We start from the raw sequence: 6246 nt of genomic DNA, 5'->3' as shown, positions 1-6246 counted from the left end.
TATATGTTGGGGATTAGGGATTTATGTTATTACAATTGCTTGTGTTAATTGTTGCTGGAAATTAGGGTATAGGTTGTCGTTAAATTTTCTTTCGTTTACCGTTGAACTTGTTGTGGCTGCTATATTGAATTGGAAAAGAAAAATATGCTAAGAAACTGAAATGGCCTTTGACACCGGCGTCCCCATGTCTATGACGTCCGACATGACCCTTGGATGCCTGTGCGACAACCGACAAGGCCCTTCCATTGTTATATTATGCTCCTGTCAATGTGTTACGTGTACCATTTTCACTCAAATGCTCCCTTACTATTCACGTGTTTTCCCTACTGTTCATATGCTAATGTCCTGTATTGTTCTATTAATTTCATAAGCTATATATATATATATATATATATATATATATATATATATATATATATATATATATATATATATATATAATGGCATAGCACAATGTATCATAATAGGAATAGGAATAGTAAGATTTTGGAGATGAAACAGTAGTAATAGTAAAACAGTAGGACATGATTAGTGAGATGCAAAATAGCCCGTTTGATTGAAATAGCCGAATTAAGCGATATAATTAGTTGCCCGAAATTTAATGAAAATTTACGTGCTAGCTAAGTTAATTAGTACATTAACGTGGTGGTGTTCTTTTGTCAAAGTTGTGATAATAATCGGTCAATTAAATTAATAGTTGATTTAATTTTAAATAAGCCTATTTAATTGGAATAAACTTGAACTTAGATTAACTATTTGGTTTAGCGGTAAATTACGGTATCTTGAGAATTTGATCGAAATTGTGATTTGTTGTGAATATCTTGTGATTGTTGTTGCTAATAATATTGACCGTTGATTTAGTGAATCGTCAGAATTGTTCCGTTGTTATATGAAGTTGTTGTATTATGTGTGAAGTGTATTACTGTCATACCCCAAAATTTGCCCTCATACATTTGTAAACGTCATTTTATTTCGAATAAGTGACGTAGTACAGTTGGTAAGAATTTGAGGTTAAAAGGTACAGGAGCGAGAGGTCTCGGACTTGAATCTCACTTCTAACATTTCTCCTTTTTATTTGTTTTCTAATTTTAATTCTAACTTTATTTCTATTATTCAAAATTCATAAAAATTGCAATTTTTTATTATTTTAAATTAATTTTCGCACTAATTAAATAGGCATTTTTTAAAATAGTCAATTTTCACTTTTATGCATTTTTTAGTCAAAAAATCACCAAAAATCATAAGATATTCAAAAAATCCAAAAAAAGAAGTTTTTAATTCTAATTTTCGTTTATCATTTTAATTTATATTTTAAATATTAATTTTCAATTGTAATTTATTATTTTATGCATTTGATAGAAAAAAATTCAAAAAAAGAAACATTTAATTTGGTTGCATATTTTCATATCTTAGGGAACATGTAGGTTTTGTTTTAGAAAAATATCAATTAATCATAAAAATTCAAATTATATTTTAATTAAAATTGATTGATATTTGATCATCCCATTCCTTATTTGTTAACCTAATTTTTTTCTTATAAATACTAACATTTGTATACACTATAGACAACTAACAAATCCTAACCTATTTTCTCCAACCGCTAACCCTTATCTTCCCATGCACAGAACAAAAAAACTCGGATTCTCCACCTCTAACAATTCCATTCACAAATTTTTCTTTTACTTACGTACAAAACTTCTACACTCTCACATATTTTTCTAACACAAAAATCTCTCCTAACTGTTTCTTGATTACAACAAGCTAACAATTTTCAGCTTTTATCACCATCTTTTCCAAACATTCTATCTAACCAAAACCTTCACAAGTCTGTCAAAACAAAAATCCATAATCATACAATTTCAATATCTAAATTTCAAACCATGAATATTTAAACATCATCACCACTACACCACAAATAACATTAACACTATTTGTATAAAGCTTTTTTTTTTTTTTTTTTGCAGGAAGTAGAAGAAGAAGTAGAAAACTAAGCTGCTCGAAAACCACCGCGAGGACCTTTCCACGATCACGTGTTTCAGATCGTCCACCGCTTCGACGAAATTAAAATCGCGCCACCACCGTGGAACCTCCGGCCGGACTGCCGCACAAACTGACTCCGACCAGAAGCCTCCGCGAACAACAACGCACAACAGCGGCAGCCTCCTCCAGATCCGGCGAATGACTCCCTTCCGATTGGACCAACGAAAACAACCTCCAGCCGCACTCACCACCGAAAACCGCCGGTAATACCTTCATTTAATTGTACCTTTTTTGGGCTGATGTGTGTTAAATCTTGTAGGTTGGTCTACTTTCATGGAGAATGGAAAGAAGAAGGGAACCGTAAAAAGAAAAAAGGAGATCTGATACCTGGTTTTTGTTCTAACTTATTTGTTTTTATTGTTCTAACTTTCCATGCCTTCCATGTCACGTGTCAAATTATGACTGGTTAATTTTAAAAATATAAAAAGTAAAGAAAAAGCTGTCTCTTCTATTGTGAGGAAGAGGAAATAATGAACGTGAGGGCTATCCCTCTGTTACACTTTTGTGAATACTATTAGTTTAGGTTGTTTTTATTTTAATTATTTAAAATGCCAGTTGACATTTATCTCTTAGGTGCAGTGTTTTAAAAACCCGACTGGACCGGTCGAACCGGGAACCGGCCAGGTAACCGGTCTGGTTCAATAGTCAGATCGGGTATGCCATCAAACCGGTGGGAACCGGTGAAAACCGGAAAAACCGGCGGTTTAATTGTTTTTTTTTTAAAACTTTTTTTTAAATTTTTTTTAAAATTTTTTTTTTTAACATTTCTTTTAAACTTTTTTTTTTTAACTTTTTTTTAAATATATTTAGTAGTGTATTACTTAAATAGCATTCTCACATAGTTTTTTTTCGTTAGTGAAACTATTCAATTAGATTATGTTGTAATTAGACTTTGTAATTTTTTACTATTTTGTTATGTGTGATACCTTTGTTTAAAATTTGAATTTAAGTTATGAAATTGTGAATTTATGATATGATATTTTTAAAAAATTTAAAAGCTAGTTATATTTTTTTAAAGACTGAATCATCCGGTTCGACCAGTTTTATACCTATATAATGACAGGTCTATTCAACCGAGTTATCCGGTTTAATCCGGTTTGGTCGTGCGGTTCGACCAGTGACCCAGTGGTTCGACCGATAAACCAGTGACCTAGTACCCTCACCGGTTCGATGACCGGTCCGGTTTTTAAAACACTACTTAGGTGACCTGGTGTTTGAATTTGTCAAAATTCTAACCATTAATTATTAAGAAAATAAGATGAGAAAGGGTTTGTCACTACGTTTCAAATTCTAATTGTTTTCTTTTCATTTTTTTTTAATTATTACTAAATCATTCTTTTAATTAGTATATCCAATTTGTAAATATATTACTCCCGGATCAAATTAACTTGTATATAATCTATAATTTATATGTATATAAATCTTTAATTAATAAACCATAAAAGGATATGCAAAAATAATAATAATAATAATAATAATAATAATAATAATAATAATAATAATAATAATAATAATAAAAACACAAAAAAAAATACATTTGTTTGATTTTTTATTTCTCTTTTAGGATTTAATATGACTATTATTTAGATTTTCATTTTGATAATTTTAATTCGTACTTGTTCATATTTTCACCATTATATTGTTTATTGCGAGGTACATTCGAGCTGTTTATCTATTCTAAAGGACCAGAACGCGCTGCTCCACCATAGACCTCCACCACACTGAATCAGGTTTTTATTTTCGCGCTCATTTTTTCCTCTGTCATGTAACTGCCCCAAAGCCTTGTAATAGCTGCCTACCGGTGTTTATTGTAATAGTTTAGGTTTTTCTTTTCCGACTTTATATTTTCTGCCTTTTTAATTTCTGTATGATATTAACTGCGTGGTTAGTAATCCTTGGGAGTGCAAGACTATTAACTGAATTTAGATCACTAATTTACAAGATAAATATCATCGAAGTTAACCACCTGATTGTGCCACACACACACCTTTAGGGTAATCCATCTGGTTGCCTTGTTGCCTTATTACTGTTGCCTTGTTGCCTTATTGATAATGCCTTAAAATAGTCAAGTCCCTCGATTCCGAGGATACCTAAAACAAGTGTTGCCTTTAAAGTTATTGAAACTCCCTCGAGTTGCCTTATAAAGAAAGATCGTCCTTATTGTTAAGGTATCCTCGCATGATGCCTAAGTTAATGACTATTATATCCTTCCCTTAGACTACCTTCCTCTTTATGGTAGGGACAGTCTTATGGCGAACGATACTCTCGATGATCCTTTCAAATCCAATTGAAAGACTTCCCACCCTCTTATGTTATGGATAGACCCTTTCGCCCGAAAGACTAAAAGAACAATTTTTCTAACTTAGGGTAGTTGCTACTAATTGCTTGCTCTAAATTCAAAAATCCTTTTCCCACTCTTTTCAAAATCAAATTAAAAAAGACTACGCTTATTTACAAGCTAAAGTTCTTCTTCGAAATCTTTTCTTATTCACACTTCAAACATTTCAAACAATTCAAAAGTGAGCTAAGCAATTAAGAGCCCATGGATAACCATGGATACAAAGGGTGCCTTACACCTTCCCTTTGTATAACTTACCCCCCGAACTCAAAATCTTTTCAAAAGGTCTTTTTCTGTTCACCGTATTACAATTACCTTTAATAATCGGTAATAATTGTGATATGGGCGTGTGCCTTGTGATGAATATTTTTGTGAAGTAAATGATGATGATGGTGTTATGTGATGTTCGGTTCATCGAGTCGCATACATTTGCATATATATTGTGACGGCCTGGATTGGCAAATTAGTGACGAAGGCTTATGCCTTGTGCCTCTGAATTGGGCAATTGGTAACGGGGGATGAAGCTCCGATTGGTACCACATGCATATACATGAGTCATGTCCCATGTGTCTTACGTGATTCATAATTGTGACGTTTTGTAAATGTATTGTGATTGTGTTTTGTGACTTGATAATTGATGCAATTATGTGACGATGCGAGTTTGTGAATTTAAGAATAGAATGATGATATTAATACTTGTGAACGCGATTAACCGAATATGTCTAATTTCTGATATATGATTTAACATGCGCTGACTTATATGAATTGATATCTCACCCTTTCTTTGTTTCGCTGTTGCCTTTATACTGGTAACATGCAGGTGATTCGCATTGAGAGGAGGTTAGCCGAGTTGGTCTTGAGTCGTTGTCACTCTGATACGTAGCACTCGGGGGACAAACGCATTGATTTACTTGCTTTTGAATTATTATGTTTTGGCAAATAATTGAGTTGTCTTTTAAGATTGCCACTTTAATTATGTTAATTGTTGAATTATGACGCTATGACTTCTTGAACTAATTGTTGAGTTCCCGTTACACTTCTATGGAATTTGTTTTATGTTAAAGACCATTATGTTGTCATTGGTTCCTCCGTATTTGTGAATGCTATGTATCTGCTTTATGCGACAAGGTGATTTGTCTTTGAGAATGAATATGTGATACCTCAATTGCTTATTTTTGTGAATTTTTATACTCTGATTTTATTTAAATTCCGCGGGTAGAATTGGGGTGTTACAGCTATCCTACTTGCTTAATATTTATCTTCCGCCCCAAGAATCAACATCGACTCATCAAAATAATTCGTAATTCACTTGGCTAACTTCCAACAGTTCATCCCAAGGATAACCTCCAATTAATCCAACATCTCGCTCTAACGAGAAGTCGCAATTATTCCCAGAAATACACAAGGACTTACACACAAAGGCCACACCATAGTCATAACATTGCCCACCAATCCTAGAGATGCACACAACATAAATATCTGATCATTCCATCTGAAGGACACTTTGACCTGACCATTAGATATAAATCCCGATTTTGTACCTCCTTCGAAATCGAAAAACAACGTAGTCTTACCAACATGTGCACTTATGCAACCCACGTACCACTGAACCAACTGTTCCCACCTAACCCATCTCAGAGTAGCACAAGCTTCTCCCCCACTTTCTTTGATCTCACTCCTGCAACAAATGATTAGAAAGCAAGAAAGCACCGACAATGTTCCACACACACATCATATACTAAGTAACAACACGTCGACAATGTTCAACTATCACACTATATTGACTCAACAACTTGTCCAGACAGACCGACATGCTCTGATACCAATTGTAACACCCTGATTTCCCTGGTGTTTATTAATATAAAATT

The 6246-nt window shown here is 33.3% G+C and overlaps 1 long non-coding RNA gene across 1 annotated transcript; it reads left to right on the top strand.

Annotated features, from left to right (window-relative positions):
* The first annotated feature begins 1584 nt into the window (after positions 1–1584).
* Positions 1585–5446, top strand: LOC131656900 (uncharacterized). The gene is made up of 2 exons (XR_009300366.1): positions 1585–3770; positions 5199–5446. It is a non-coding gene; the product is annotated as an uncharacterized LOC131656900 (long non-coding RNA).
* The last annotated feature ends 800 nt before the right edge of the window (positions 5447–6246 follow it).

Source organism: Vicia villosa, linkage group LG3 (genome assembly GCF_029867415.1).
Source record: "Vicia villosa cultivar HV-30 ecotype Madison, WI linkage group LG3, Vvil1.0, whole genome shotgun sequence".
NCBI classification, from domain to species: domain Eukaryota; kingdom Viridiplantae; phylum Streptophyta; class Magnoliopsida; order Fabales; family Fabaceae; genus Vicia; species Vicia villosa.
Note: the sequence above shows the minus strand (reverse complement) of the source record. Positions and strands in the feature narration are given on the sequence as shown.